Genomic DNA, 17,087 nt, shown 5'->3' on the forward strand with positions numbered 1-17,087 from the left:
ACCCATTCCTTCCTCCGTGGCTTGAAAAAAACTGCTTTTCTCTTCTTGGGATTCAATGTCAAGATACTTGTCAGAGTAGATCACAGAGGCTGTGCATACAGAAAATAAACCTTGGTACTTTAAGGGAAACTTTCCAGATTTCTGAATTTGGAGGGATTTGATGGAAAGGAAGGTCCAGATGATGTCAAGAAAAAAAATATAAGATTACTTAATGTAGAGGCAGGTGGGAATCTGAAAATTAGAGAGATTAGTATTGATTTATATTTTATAATTAAAGATAACAAGCATTTTTTAAAAGCTGAAAACATTATCTAAGTAAATTTTCTTATTATTGAACTAGCCATGTTTATTATATTTTCAAGTAAAATCAATGTAACTTTATGTTAATTTTTCATATAAGTAAAAATAAGACAAAAATGTCCATTTTATATAGTTTTATTGACTCTGAATAAAACTGTAATGTAATCACAGAACTGACCATTTCCCACATAGTAAAGCAAATAAAGTAGAGGAATCCTAATTAGAACAGTGTCCATTAATGACCAAACTTCACGTGATTATATGTACTTTAATTCACTTATACATTTTTCACAGTGTTAAGATTTCCATATTAAGGAATTCTAATAATACTGGTTACCAAACAGCCATATTTTCTCCTCAGGAGATAAACATCCTGCTTCCCAGTATTTATATTTTGATAAAAGTATAAATAAGAAGCAAGTGGTTAATAAGAAGCATTGTCAAAATTTGAAACCATTTACAGGACTAGTAATTTCACAAATATCAGGAATTTGTACTACAACATAACAGCTTGTGAGGCAGAATAACTTAGCTCGATATAGCTCTTTGGTAAGTCTTCTGGTCTCAAGAAGATACAGATTGATGATATTTGGTGCTGAGTGCCAAACTCAGCACTTACAAGCTATTTCTTATATCTTTCTTAGACTTTTTGTTGAGTCAATTGCCAAAAAAAAATCTGTCCTTAGAGTAATCAAAAACTAGATTGTCATTGAATGATATACACCAATACACTTTGTTTATAGTAACAGACATTTTTATTTTTTACCGTCACATTAAACCATGAAAATAAATGATTTGTCAGCTGTGGACAAGCAGATAATTGGTGTAGTTTGTTCAACCAAAATTATGTCTATTTTTTAGATGTTCAGCAAGGTGAAAACATTAATGTCATCAGTCATATTTCAGTGGAAATTTGATAGCCTTACAAAGTCTTCTAAATTCTAGCCAAATATTTGTTTTGCTTCACAGCTGTATATTGTCTGTTAAAAGCAAAAATCACACATCCTAGCAGTGTTGCCAGGATAGTAATTTATTCGACCAGTGGTTTAGGAATCATTTGATTAAGAATACTGTGTATTTAATTATTTTGGCTTCAAAAATTTAGATAGTAGTCTGAAAGTATAATTTAAATAAAACCCACAGTATTACCTAAATTCTTATGCCCTAGAAAGCTTTCACTATTTCAAATAAACGCATTGATTGGGTTTTTCAAAACATTGGTAGAAAGGACATTAGTGAAACCAGGCTCCAATGCTAATATAATGTTGCTAATATAATACTGTAAGATACAGATGCAGTAAGATAAAATACACTTTTAGATTCTGCAAACTATTGCAAATTTCTAAATTTCTACAGAGTAGCCAAAGGAATGACAACCCTAGTTGTCAAGAGAATCTGAACATTGAATAATTCTAGTTGTTGCAAATTCTGACAAACAATTACAAATCATATTTCAACAAATGTAATTTTATTTGGCATCTGTGTTGGCTGCTGTGTATCCTGTATTTTTTAAATAAAATTAGTTCTGTTTTTTAAATTCTGATTATGTCAAGAAAATTTTTATTTGATGAATTAATTAGAATTTCTTTTTGTCTAATTACAAATTTTTGAGATAGGTTACTTGAGATAGTATTGTCAGGGCCAAGAAGTTATTATTTTTGTATATGTATTTTATTTTTAAAATTCCTATTTATCATGAGAAAGTAATTAGCATATTAGAAGAGCTTTAATTCATTTTTCAGGATTTATCTGGCTGAAATTAAAAAAGATATTGGTCTAAATGTTGATGTCTACTCGTTTATAAACTGTTACTATTTAATAAAATATAGCATTCTCTTCCTCAGCATTCTAGAATTTGTCATATATTTCTGTAAATCTGCTTTTACTTTTTGTCATTAAATTACAATATCCAGACTATCTTTAGAGTGTTAACTGTGTATCAGAAAGAAACCCCTGACACTGAACAAAAACTAAACTTATATATGAAGTGTGTGAACAGAAAGGCAATATCTGGACTCTTAAAAATTTCAATGCAAGTGATCTTGAAAATCAATGTGAAAATGATAATTTGTTCTGTGACCCTTTTTTATTGTATTTGTTGTTAAAACACCAAAAAATCTCTAAATGCTGGCCAAATATATAGAGAGAATTAAAAAAAAAAAAAAGAAACCTGGTACAACTAATAGATACTTAGGACATTGTAATTTTAAACATTAGGAACATTGAGTATTATGTGTTATTTTTCCCTGTTTTTAAACAATATAACAGGTTTGAAAAATGCCCCTTCTCTTTTCTCACCACATGATTTATGAACATGGTGAGCATCTTTCTATGTTTTGATGAATTGTAATTCCATTATAAGTTTTTTTTTAATTGAAGTACAGTTACAATGTGTCAGTTTCTGGTGTAAAGCGCAATGTCCCAGTCATGCATGCACATACATATATTTATTTTCATTAAAGGTTATTACAAGATGTTGAATATAGTTCCCTGTGCTAGACAGAGGAAACTTTTTTAATCTATGTTTATATATAATGGCTAACATTTGCAAATCTCAAACTCCCAAATTTATCCCTTCCCACTCCCTTTCCCCAGTAACCATAGATTGTTTACTATGTCTGAGAGTCTGTTTCTGTTTTGTAGATGAGTTCATTAGTGTCCTCTTTTTTTTTTTAGATTCCATATATGAGTGATATCATATGGTACTTTTCTTTCTCCTTCTGGTGTACTTCACCTAGAATGACAATCTCTAGGTCCATCCGTGTTGATGCAAATGACATTATTTTTTATGGCTGAGTACTATTCCATTGTATAAATATACCACATATTCTTTATCCAGTCATCTGTGTTTCCATGTCTTGGCTATTGTAAACAGTGCTGCTATGAACATTGGGGTGCATGTATCTTTTCTAATTAGAGTTCCCAGATATATGCCCAGGAGTGGGATTGCTGGATCATATGATAAGTGTATTTTTAGTCTTTTGAAGAATCTCCATACTGTTTTCTATAGTGACTGCACCAAACTACATTCCCACCAGCAGTGTAGTAGGGTTCCCTTTTTTCCACACCTTCTTTAGCATTTATCATTTGTGGACTTCTGAATAATGGCCATTGTGACTGATGTGAGATGATACCTCATTGCAGTTTTGATTTGCATTTCTGTGATAATTAGAGATGTGGAGCATTTTTTCATGTGCCTATTGGCTATCTGTATGTCCTCACTGGGGAACTGCTTGTTTAGGTCTTCTGCCGATTTTTAGATTGGGTTCTTTATTTTTTTCTCATTAAGTTGTATGAGCTGTTTATATATTCTGGGTCTTTTCTATTGATTTTTTTAGTCTCTATTTCATTTATTTCTGTTCTTAATGATTTCTTTCTTTCTGCTTACTTTGAATTTTGTTCTCTTTCCGCAGTGCCTTTAGGTGTAAGGTTAGGTTGTTTACTTGAGATTTATCTTCTTTACTGAGGTAAGCTTGTATCAATATAAACTTCCCTCTTAGAACTGCTTTTTCTGCATCATATAGTTTTTGGATTATCATGTTTTCATTTTCATTTGTCTCTAGGTTATTTTTTTTATTTCCTCTTTGATTTCATCAGTGATCCATTGGTTGTTTAGTAGCATATTGTTTAGCCTCCACGTGTTTGGGTTGTGTTTTTTTTGCAGTTTTTTTCTTGTAGTTGATTTCTCATCTCATAATGTTGTGGTTGGAAATGATGCTCAATATGATTTCAGTTTTTAAAAATTTATTGAGGCTTGTTTTGTGGCCTAGCATGTGATACATCCTGGAGAATGTTCCATGTCATCAGAAAAGATTAAGCATTCTGCTGCTTTCTGGTGAAATGCTCTCTCTATATATCAATTATGTGCATCTGGTCTAATGTGCCCTTTAAGGCCAGTGCTTCCTTATAGATTTTGTGTCTGGATGACTAGTTCATTGATGTAAGTGGAGTGTTAAAATCCCCTACTATTATTATGTTAATGTTGACTTCTCCTTTTATTGTTCATTAGTATATGCCTTATATATTTAAGTGCTCCTATGTTGGATGCATATATATTTACAATTGTTATATCTTCTTCTTGGATTGATCCCTGGATCATTATGTAGTGTCAGTCTTTGTCTCCTGTACCAGTCTTTATTTTGAAGTCTATTTTGTCTGATGTAGGTATTGCTTCTCTGGCTTTCTTTTGATTTCCATTTGCATGGAATACCTCTTTCCATCCCCTCACTTTCAGTCTGTGTATGTCTCTAGAGCTGAAGTGAGTCTCTTGTATGTAGCATGTATATATATACGGGTCTTGTTTTTGTATCCATTCAGCTACTCTGTGTCTTTTGGTTGGAATATTTAGTCCATTTATGTTTAAGGTAATTATCAATATGTGTATTCTTATTGTTATCAATATTGTTAAAATGACCATACTACCCAAGGCAATCTACAAATTCAGTGCAGTCTCTATCAATAAACCAAACAACTCAATTAAAAATAGGCAGAAGAACTGAACAGACATTTATGTTCTGTAAGGTAAATGCATATGGACAACAATCACAGGAAAATATGCTGAGCATCACTAATCATCAGGGAAATGCAAATCAAAACCACAAAGAGATATCACTCCGCACCTTTCAGAATGGCTATCATCAAAAAGAACAGATATATTGACGAGAATGTGTAAGAAAAGGAACCCTCATACACTGTTGATTGGAATGTAAATTGGTACAACCACTGTGGAAAATAGTATGGAGGTTTCTCAAAAAACTGAAAATAGAGCTACCATATAACTCACCAATTCCACTCCTAGGTATATATCCAAAAAAAACCCCAAAACACTAATTTGAAAAGATACACGCATGCCAATGTTGATCACGGCATTATTTACAATTGCCAAGATATTGAAGCAACCTAAGTGTCCATCAACAATAAATGGATAAAGAAGATATAGATACAGATATAGATATAGGTGTATAGATATAGATATACATATAGATATAGATACAGTTATATAATGAAATTTTGTCCCTTACAGCAGCGTGGATGAATTGGAGGACATTAGGCTAAGGAAATAAGTCAGACAGAGAAAGACAAATACTATATGTTGTCATCAAGATTTATGACAATATTTTATACTAAATGAAAGTTTAAAATGTATTAAAAAATATAATCCAAAAATATTTATGTATAAAAATTACCAGGGAAAATATTCCCACTGAATGTGGCAATGTATTAATAACTACCATCAATAAAAACTCAAAATATTAAGATTAATGTTAGCCTCTTTTGATGTGCCAGGCGTTCCACAAAAGTTATGCATGTATTGTCTTACTTACCCTACACAAAAATCTCAATGATTATAAAGTCCATTTTATTGATACTCAGGTTTAGAGAGGTTAAAGTAATTTGTCTAAGACCACAAAGTTCATAAGTTGGCAAACACTCAAAATTATAAGGGAAAAAATGTCAAAAATAGCAACAAAAAGTGAAGGCTTCAGAGAAACAAATAAATCAAAAGACATACTGCCAAGAATTGAATTTAAACTGTTAACAGCAGGTTAAGAAGCAAGAGATTAGAGAGAAGACAGGGAAGGATATGATTACACATTTATGCAGTAAACTTTCTGTGAGTAGGCTTTGCACAAAGAGTTGTGGGCAAAGGACAGAAACAAACAAAAATGTGGGCAAAGAACAGATACAAATAAAAGTATGCACAGACAGAAACACACACACATTGTGGTGTGCAAAATAGTGACCCTCAAAGCAGAATAGTGAGCCCCAAAATATGTCAGCATTCTCGAACCTACAGATAAATTAGATTATATGGCAAGGGGAATTAAGATTGCAGGGGAAATTAAGCTTACCATTTGTGATGGTTAGTTTTGTATGTCAGCTTGGCTAGCTAGACCATAGTACCCAAATATTTGGTCAAATAGCAGTTGAGATGTGCTGTGATAGTACTTTTTTTGGTTGAGATTAACATTTAGTTCAGTAGATTTAGCACAATGCAGATTACTCTATAATGTGGGTGGGCCTCATCCAATCAGTTGAAGACCATAAGGAAAAGGCAATGGTGCCCTAAGAAAGAGGGGATTCTGCCCCAGACTGCCTTCAGACTTGAACCACAACATCAGCTCTCCCTGGGTCTCCACCCTGTAGGCTTTGCCATGGATTTTGGACCTGCCAGCCCCTACAATCGCATGAACAAACTCTTTAAAATGAATCTCTCTCCACATGTATGTGTACACATTATATTTGTTCTGTTTCTCTGGAGAACTCTGACTAATACATTAGTCAACTAATGTGAAAATAAGGAGTATCCTGAATTGTCTGAGAGTGCTGGGTACAATTGCAAGGATCCTTAAAAGTGGAAGAAGTGAGATCCAAGGGAAATATGAGTACGGGGGACACAGTGTAACCTTGTAAGGCTGTGCAAATGATAGAAGGAGACCAACAGTCAAGGAATACCAGAAGCCTCTAGAAGCTGGACAAAACAAGGAAACAGATTCTCCTAAAAACAGGCCTCCAGAAAAAGAGCAAAAATTTTGCCAACACCTTGATTATGGCCCCATGACACTTGGGTTGGACCTCTGTCCTACAGGATGGCAAGATAATAAATTTGTGTTCTTTTAAGCCACTAAGTTTGTGGTAATTTCTTACAGCAGCAATAGAAAACAAATGCATTCTTATCACTGTACAAACCTAGAGATATGTAGTTACATCAGAAGTTACCTTGCATGAATCCTGAGAACCTGCTGTGTCTGGAACCATTTGCATAGCATCCTGTATTTCACTAGAAGTAAGATATCCCTCTGTACATTATAATTACCTCAAGGATAAGGGATCATAGGGGGTGAAATTTGCCGAATATTCCATTACTGAAACCAAATAAGTCATCCAGATAATCATAAATTGATGATAGATGAAATTTCTATATGAAATCTTTATGATTTAATTTCACGTAACATGTCAGATCATAGTTCCCATCTTGTTCATGGCTGCTAAATATATAGCTACTAAATGGACCACCAATTGGAAATGCTGCTAAATGTGAAATTTCTGCAAGACATTTGCATTAAGCATGTTGTATGTTTTGATCTTTATGGCGGAATTGGAATGAGATATGTATAGTTTTCCATTATTTTGTCCGTATCTCTTTATTGCCCACTATTTAACCATGTCTGGTGGGAGAGAATATGATTTAAAGGTGCATCATGTCAAGAAGCATAATCAGCCTTTCTCTGTATTATAATAGGTGCCAGTAATTATATTAATGGCTATTTATTCCCATACAAGAGTGATATTAATTGCTGATGTGATCTATTTACAAAGTGGTCAGGTATTTAGAAAACCCTTAGTCAGTGACAATGGGCAGGGAGGAAAGGACATAATGAAGCCATTACTATTTTTAAGCATCCATAGAAACCATCTCAGGTATATTAATTTCAAGGACTGCTTAATTTTCAGAAAAGTCTTATCCCTCAAAGGTGGTATAATCAGGAAAAGAGATTGACCATCAAAAAGTTAAAGCTATTAAGTTCAAACACTACAGAGCATGCTACACACTAGGATTTTAGATTTTAAGTGGAATTATTTTTATTATGCGTTCATTGAAAGTATGTTTAGACTTTTCTAGTGTGTGAAAGCAATCTAAAAGTGAAAGCTGGATATCCTAGGAATAAAATTGTCTTTTGGAATTATTAACATCACATAATCTGTATCAAATAACAGTTTAAAATGTAAAAATCGATACATTAGTAAACCATACATATGTATTAACTTTTGCACAGCAAACATTGAGAATTGTGAGTTAGACCTGATTCCTGCCCTCTAAAGCCAGTGTGGAGGAGGAAATTTTTTTCTTTACCTTTTTAGGTTTGAAAATGAGAGCCTGCAAATTAAACTAACAAAAGACAGATTAAAAGGACAAAGAAAGCGTTCTATTTTATTAATAATTTATGTGCACAGAAGTTCACAGAAAAGAAACGAAATTCAAAGAAATGGGTATATTCAGGGGCTTATGTATCATTTTCACAAAGGAGAGGGGGTTTGGGCTTCAGAGGATGATAAAGCATGGGGAAGTGACTGTGGGGGACACATGGATGATAAAGGTTATTTTAGCTCTATCTTAGTAAAGTCTGTTTATGCAAACTCCTCTCTGTATCAGCTCTCAGTGTCCAGTGGCAAGTGTGCTCTTCATCCTGAGGGAGGACGTCTTCATGAAGGGAAATGACATCCTGCTTTTAGGCAGAGGAGGGGATGCAGAGAACTCTTCCTGAGTTTGTTGCCTTTCAGCTGCTTTCAGCTGAAAAGATCCTTACGTGGAAGTGGCATTTTTCCGGTGGCATTTTCTGTCCCCTTTCACAAGGTACTGCACGTAGCTTTGATATACATCACGACACTTAACTCTTTCAGCAACTGTATCAAATAAGGACTACAGCTATTCTCATTTTAAAGCCTTACAGTCTCAGAAACTTTCCCCACTCATACTGCAGTACAAATGACAGAGTTAATATTTGAGCTCAGATTTGTCCGACATGAAATTCTGTGCTCTTTAGCCATACACCTCATTAAGCAGAAGTTAGACTCATGGAAAGAGTTGGAAAATGTATTCCAAAAGAAGAGGAAAGGGCCTGTAAAGAGACTCAGACAACATGGAGAAATGTACGTCTGGACATCTGCGTCTAACTCAGAGAAATGAAAGGAGATGAAGCTAGAGAAATACCCCGGGGGTCAGCTAATGAACTGTTTTAATGAATCTGGACTATCTCCAAGGAATTTAAGCTTAAGATGATGGGAAGGAGATTTACATTGAAAGCTTGCCCTAATGGAATGCAGAAAAGACTGAAGTGGAAAAAGCCTAGAGGCAGAGAGGCCGGTATAAAGAAACGGCATATTAAAAATGATGTGATCCGGCTGAGAGATACTAGTAGTCCAATGTGAGCCAGTCCCACTGGAACAGCAGGAAATAAATGAATTACAGAAACATAAAGTAGGAAAGGTGGTGCTCGGTGACTGCGTGGAAGGAAAGAGACAAAGAGGGGCTAACCTGTGGACTGGGATGATAAAAGGTAGAACAGAAGAGAGCTTTGGAGGAAAAGATGAGTGAGGCTTTGAATAAGCTGAATTGAAGATGTTTCCGGAAAATCCAAATGCAGAAGACCAATTGGTCGTGGATATAAATCTCTGGCCTCGGGAGAGGGATATAAATGTATGACTGAGGAACACGTGGATTGTAAGTGAGGCACGAGAGTAGGTGAGATCAACCACGTTAAGTATGTAGAGTGAGGAGAAGAAAGATTCTGTGCACAGAGAGTAGTTCCAAGGAAGCACACACAGCTCGTCAAAACCCAGAGAGGAAGGAGCGGCTGGCGTAGAAAATTAACTGGTCATTTGTCTTGAAAAAGCAGGGATTGCTAGAGTGAAGAAAAGTAGGAATTTCAAAAGAACTGCTCAAATTTATCATAATACTGAAATGAGTATCAGTCTTCTGGATTTAGCAGTACGAAAGTGCCGTAACCTAGGCCAGTGGTCAAAAGGTACAGGAAAAAAGAAGTGTAGAAAGCTAAAAATTAAATGTGCGCTAGAATGTATTTTATTTGCATATTATAAGGTGTTTTTCTGCCTCCCACCACTGAGAAGTAAGCTCTGTGAAGGTTAGGGTTTCTCTTATTGCTGTTACCAGTACATAAAACAATGTAGATTAATTATAGAGGTATGAGTTAACTGATTACTTTTTCCTAAAAAAAAAAAAAAGTTCATGCAGGAACTTAAGAATATAAACTCCAAATATTTAATAAAAATTGAGAAACAAAATCAACTGAAATAATAATTTCAAAGATTTTAGGTCTTTCTGAGAAAGACAACATAATATTTACTCAGTTTTCCTTGCCTCACCAGTCTTGCAGTCTGGACATGCCACAAGCATTATCTCATAGTGAGATAGTTTCCTTTCAGCAAGAGTTTTTATATAATTGATTGCTCTTTCTCTAGGCAACAGGAAAGAAAAGTTCATTTACCACGCTTAGACAACACCTTCTAGGGTAATGTTAGCTGACTTCTCGTGGAAAAATCTCAAAATAAGAGAACACATTTTGATTTGGATAAGAAGATGCCTTAAATATATATTTAATACTGCCACATATCTTTAAAAAATTATGGAGACTATTTTTGTGATTTGATTATCGCAAGAATTAAAGTGAAGCAAACAAAAAGTGGGAGGTTTGGTTATAAAAGTTTTAACGTATTTTGCAGTCAGGGCCTGCAAAAATTTTAGTTACATTTTGATTTTCTCGAAAACCTGACGAATCACTGAGACTACACTGACGTTGACAGACCAGGGTTATAAATATATTTGTGGGAAGAACTGTTGAATTAACTAAACAAGCTATTGCCCCAGAACCCCCATCCTGGGCATTTCTATTCAACTTCTGCCACATTTCCAAGGGCAGGCCACCCTGATGTGGCATGTCCACGAAAACTAAGTAGCACTGAATATTGACAAGTCCTAATACAACCTCCGCAGAAACCTTGCATGGAGAAAAGTTTCTAGAAATAGAGAGAACTTGCTGTTATTTGCAGTAGCATGTTTCTTGGCTATTTTCATTTTGCAACTCTTTGTGTACTTAACAGTGCTTCACAAAACATGATGCGTTTTTTAAAAAATGTTTTGATGTTAGGAGAACACAATATTATATCTAGAGCTTTAGATTAATTATTGGCTTTAGACTTCACTTGTGTTTTGCATAGTTTGTTTTGTAGGTATGAAGGGTCAACATTATTCAAAAACAGTCATTCTGTTTGAGCTAAATTTAGTACATCATATTTCCTCTCATTTCCTTTCACCTTTCACATGGCAGGTATTAATTATGACTCCAAAAAATAAGTATTATGTTGGATCACAAACTTTTCAACTATCTGTCAGCCATTGGTCATAGTCATTTTTACAATGCCCTTAAGAGAGAATTCACAAATATATTTTAGAAAAATTCTGATGGTAAGAAAAACATGAATATTCTGAATTTTCAGTCACAAATCACTATGTAAATGGTTGTGTGTGAGGGGGCAGAAGATATCACCCAGGGCATTCTCTACACTGAACTCACCATACCAGCTTTGAAGCAATACTCAGGACGTGGCTGTATCTTCCACATTCAAAAAATTTTATTGAATGTATTATATCAGATTACATGGAGATACAAGAAGGAAGCTTTACAAAATATTTGGGAAGACTTCTTGAAAATGCTCTTTTCATGTCTGTTCTTTTCTCCAAATTATTCATTTCCTAAACAGTCATCTCATCTTTCCATTTTCTTGCAATAACTCTACGTATTTTCCAACGCAATTAAGTTGTTATTTAGATATATTTTGTAATACTGAAATTGAGTAAAGATCATCAGTATGTCTCTCATGCATGTACATTAGGGTTTGTGTGGGAGACATCTTTGCAAACATCTTAATTGGTTCATTGAGTTTTATAATGATTGAACTAGAATAAGGACTACGTTGATATCTACACTTCAAATCCTAGACTTGAACAGAGCTCCGTGACCTCATTTTCCCTAGTCCCTGTTTACAAACAGAACAAGAGTCAGAATATCTCCTTCCAAATAACTAACTACAGTTCCAACTAACCACACCGCACTCATAGAATTTCAAGGCCAGTCGTAAGAGGAAAAAGGAAACTGTCCCAGGGAAGTGTCACTGTGGTGGTCCAAACGCCACAATAAGAATATGGCAAATAATAAGTGTTCAATAAATAAACAAATGAAATAAATGCTAAGAAAAACATTAAGCATATCTTAAAAGTAGATATATTTGTTCTGGTATGACATGAAAAAAGCTTGGAAATTGTCCCTTCACTCCTCTAAACAGAGAATCGGAACAAACTGAAAATCAATAACTCTTGTTAGATCTACCGATAATTAACGTCACAGGTAAACCCTTTTCCTGAAAACTGAGAGGCACGTGAATACAGAGAATCAGAACTTATAGAGAAGAGAAGCCACAGCTGGGAGGCCTCAGGTACGAGCTTTGGAGGAACACTAGAGGGTAACTGGCTAATTGCTGGAGACTGAATTTGGACTATGGTTTGAGGGAAAAAAAACCAACAAATTAAGTGCCAGGCTTTAGAGTATACCGCATACAGTCATGGTTTTTACCTACTGGATTATCATCAGGTTCTCAAGGTGAAGCTAATAGAAGAAACTACTTGACTGTTTTGTTATGAGGATTAAATCTGTCAATTTATACAAAATATTTACGGCAGTGTCTGGTACATAGTAAATACCATAGATGTACTTGCTGGTGTTCATTATCATAATATCTAGAAAAACAAGACTCTAAGATAACTATCCCCCTTTACAATTTGTAAAGATTAATAATTAGGCCAAAATGTTTTATGAATATTAAATGTTATGTTTTGAACTGATTTGCCCAATGCCAGAAGAGATTCTTGATACCAAAGAGGATATATGATGATTGAGGATTTGCTACTCTAACTGTCCCCTTATAAAGAGTGCTTAAAAATACATTTTCAGGTTTAATACCAAATAAAGATATTAATGATGTTGATGATAATGATGATGAAAATAACTGGCATCTATTGATTCCTTACCATGTAATTTCCTTTAGAGTTGTCCAATGTTTCCCTTCATATTCACTCTTGATTCTATCCAGGCTTTATTTTTTGCCGTTTCGTAACTTGGGCTAGATAGTAAATCACCATCAAGACAGCTGATATAAACAAATGAAGCAAAAACATAATTAAGCAATAAGTATTAACTATTGTGATTTGTGGAGGATGAACTGAAAGTATACTATCTTCCCATGTGAGGGATTCTGTCTGAAGATCAAGCCATATTATACACTTCATCAGTAGGACAGAATTGTTTGGGACCCACATAGAATTTTCTTCATTGTAATTTCATTTTAAAATACTTTGAGTTGCAACGAAGGGGGGTGGCCAAGATGGTGGAGTAGAAGGAAGCCCTTAGCTCACCTCCTCCCAGGAGTTGCAATGGAAAGCATTACTAGGTCAATGTAGAGAACATGGTCTGATATTCATGACAGTCACATTATGAGGAGTTGGGTACCTTTTAAAAGATTACTATTTTTCCCAATAAATGCACATGTAAAGACAAGTAGAAAAATGAAATGTAGATCCCTTCCTTAGATTCACTTAAAGCCTGGGTGATTCATTTCCATGAACCAAACTTACCACTTTCCAAAAAAGTAATTCAGATAAATATTTTCACAAAATGAGAAGTTTCTATTTAGCAAAATGTCCCTATGTATTTAACAGAATGTCAAACTATGTATATGAGGCCTTTGCATACTTCAGACTTCCCATGAATCCAGCAGAAGAAATTTCACTTAATTGAATACCTAGAAAAACTTCAGTTTTCTTTATGACATATTTTCATTACTTATAATCAAAATTAACAATTAACAATTAATATATGGTTCTAATCTCTACCCAGGTAAAAATGTTACACTGTACACATGTCTATATAATGACTTTTCTCCTAGATCTACCCTGTTACATTATACTTATGTTTGCTTTGATACAATTTTTTGTCCTTATCTGTTTTTTTTGCCTATAGCCTTATAATCTCTTTTGATCTTATAACTAAATATGAGAAAATTTATATTGTCATGGGCCAGTATGAATAGAACACAGGGCATTTTGCCGTGAAGTAGTGGGATATGGAATAGACTGTTAAATTAGGGACAGAGATAAAGGGCAGACACATCACACTAAAGAATCCTAATTTTGTCCCATCAGGCAATGAGAAGATGTTTAAAGCTGAAGTTGTTTGAAGGTTAGAAAAGCAAAGCATTGGTAAAGAGGACTGGTTAAATAATGTTAATTGCATAAATGAGTGACTTGGAACATTTGGGGAAGTTAATAGATCATAATGTAAGCAATGAGACTACAGTTTTAGAATTTTGGACTTCTGCTTTGAATATACTCTGTCTAGCAAGTTCACCATTCATTTTTAGAATTATGATGATGTGTACTTCCTGATGTTAAAAAAAACAGAATTTCATTTTAAGAAATTTATAAGATTTTATGAGCGATTACTAATATGTCAAGCTTTGCCACTAAGATAAAGGAATGAAGACGGTAACGTGTGTGCTTGTGTATATATTTGGTTTTATTCTGAGTAAATATGAATTGAAAAGAACTTAAACGATGGAAATAATCAGTAGTGTAAGACAGCATTATGTAAAACTCTCATACTGCTTTTCTATATGAGAAAGGAGTGGTTTCAAATATTCAAGAACTATGATTCATGTACTACAGATACAAAGTTTTTTTCATTAAAAATTCTCATGAGTAAATATTTTGAAATTGAATTGCTATGAAAAATTTGCTTTCAAAAAGTATAACCAAAGAGCCAATGAAGCACCATGGCAAGTGTGATTAAATATGGGAGAGCTGTGGAGAAGATTTCATTTTGAAGAAGATGAATTAATCCCAATTAAAATAGCACAATAAATCAATTTTTGTGTTGGTGTATTTCAAATGTGTTTGGTTATTTAATTTTTCTGCATTAGTGTGTGTGCTTAAAAGCAAGAGCATATTTTCCCTCAGTGAGTAATGCACTGAATATTTCCAGTACAGTGATGTTAATCTTAAGTAAGGGATCTTGTTCCAAATACCTGGGGCCATTTGAGACTTTCCAATAAAAATATTTAAAAAAATGTGAAATACCACTTTCTGATATTAAAATAATAGACACATGCATGATGCTTTATACCTTTTCCCAAATTCACAACTGCCATTTAGTTTCTGTGAAATTGAAATGACATTTAGATACTTCTGAGACTTGACATTGATAAGCCTTTGTAGTTTTCCATTCTAACCTAATCCAACAATTAAGTAGATATTTAGCAAATTTTTGTTGAATTTAATCAAAATAAGTTTAGAGCAATATACTTTCAATGTAACAGTTAACTCACAAATGTCAAACAGAAGGCGAATTATTTCTAGTTGGAAAATAAGAGATTATTTATTTTGAGCTAGTGTTTGAAGAATGAAAAACATTGCAATATATGTGGGCTTGATAGGTGAGTGAGGTGTAATGGTATTTGAAAGAAATTGCCCCTCCCCCCACAGTAGCCCCATTTTAAGGGAATGTGAAGTGTGTTAAGGATTTTATCCAGGGAAAATGTGAGTTAAGTTTTGAAAATAAAATTATTACTATATCATGAAGGATTTTAAATACTAAAATATTTAGGCTTTTAAAATAAGCAATGAGAAACAATTTAAAATTGTGAGTAAAGGCTGACGAATCCTATGCCATTTTAGGTCAGGAGAAGGAGGAAGTTGGTGGTAATCATATTACAATAGTCTACTTAATTGTAATAACTTTTGGAACTGTTTTTAATGGATGTTAAATGAAAAGCACAGAGGCAAGATGTAAGGTGAATCAGTAAGACATAAGAAAAGCACAGCATTATGAATATAAACTTTGGAGAGAGACTGTTGAGATTGAAGTAATTAGCAACATGGCCCTACAAACATCTCTACCTCACTTAACAAAACCAAAGTTTACAGATCTCAAAATAGGGAATAATAGTAATTTCTCTGATGGTTATGTAAAGTAATTTATATCATGCTCTTGGCATAGTCCTTGGCACAAAAGTTCAATATATGCTTGTTAGTCTTATTACTACTCTGCTGTTTTTAAGATACTCAGATTCATCTTTGTTTATGCTTTGTTCCATACAGCTCAGTAGTCCAAATAAAGCTCGGGTAAGTATTATGTCTTTGATGAAAATTTATTAGGAATCAAGTGAATGTAAAGGTCAGACATGCATAATTAAAGTGAATGACAAGTAAATCCTGAATTTGCAATATTGAAGTTTAAATGACTGCAAATAATTTTTCTTAAATGAAAACCTCAGAAAGCTGAATAGATCAATTTAGGTTACTCAAGGTATTTACTCTCTCATTCAGATATAAACTGAGGAAAGTTACTTTACATCATAGAACTTGCTTTTGCTGAAAATAATCATTTTATGAACACTTTTAAAATCATTTTTTATTTAAAAATCTAAATGCATCTTTTCTTCTAAAGTTATCACATCTGTACTTACGCTCTACTGAAAAACACTTTCACTTGAAGAGTTGTACAGAGATGCGTGCATTAAATAGTGATCCCATTTTAGAATGTTTTTCAACACTGAATAAATACATGGAAACTTTTTTTGGCTTCCAGATTTTCTCTATGAATATGTCCTAGAATGGTTTGGAATTCAGGCTCAGTATCTTTAATTTTGTAGGAAATTCTTCCTTGTTGCTACGTAGTTGATAGTCCATTGGCATTTCCACTAAAATGTTATTTTCCATTCTAGATCATGCCTTCCATTATTTCCCCCTGCCTCTAGGCAAAATGTATGTGTCATAGATACTAGAGGTTGGAATAAGAAGCCCCTTGTCAAGGAGGCCTTGAATAATAGATAAATTGTAATAATGATAATCACTATTAAATAATAATAAGTAATATTATATAAATATAAATGTATTATAGTTAAGTGCATTAGTACTTGCCAAATATAATAATATTCAATAACAATTACTATTACTGCTCAGGTCTTAAAGGGTACTGGGGTAGTTTAAGGAGGTCATGGTAGAATCTACATCTGCTTTTAAGGACCCTGCTTCCCAAATTCCATGCATCTCTAGTTCCATAGCCCACAATGAGTCAGGAATGTGAATGAGCATGTTCTGAACGTGGCAATTGTCAGGGGCTTGGGCTACTGTAAGAGGGGCAAGAAGACCAAGGTGA

This window comes from Camelus bactrianus, chromosome 23 (assembly GCF_048773025.1).
Source record: "Camelus bactrianus isolate YW-2024 breed Bactrian camel chromosome 23, ASM4877302v1, whole genome shotgun sequence".
In the NCBI taxonomy this organism is placed as follows: Eukaryota; Metazoa; Chordata; class Mammalia; order Artiodactyla; family Camelidae; genus Camelus; species Camelus bactrianus.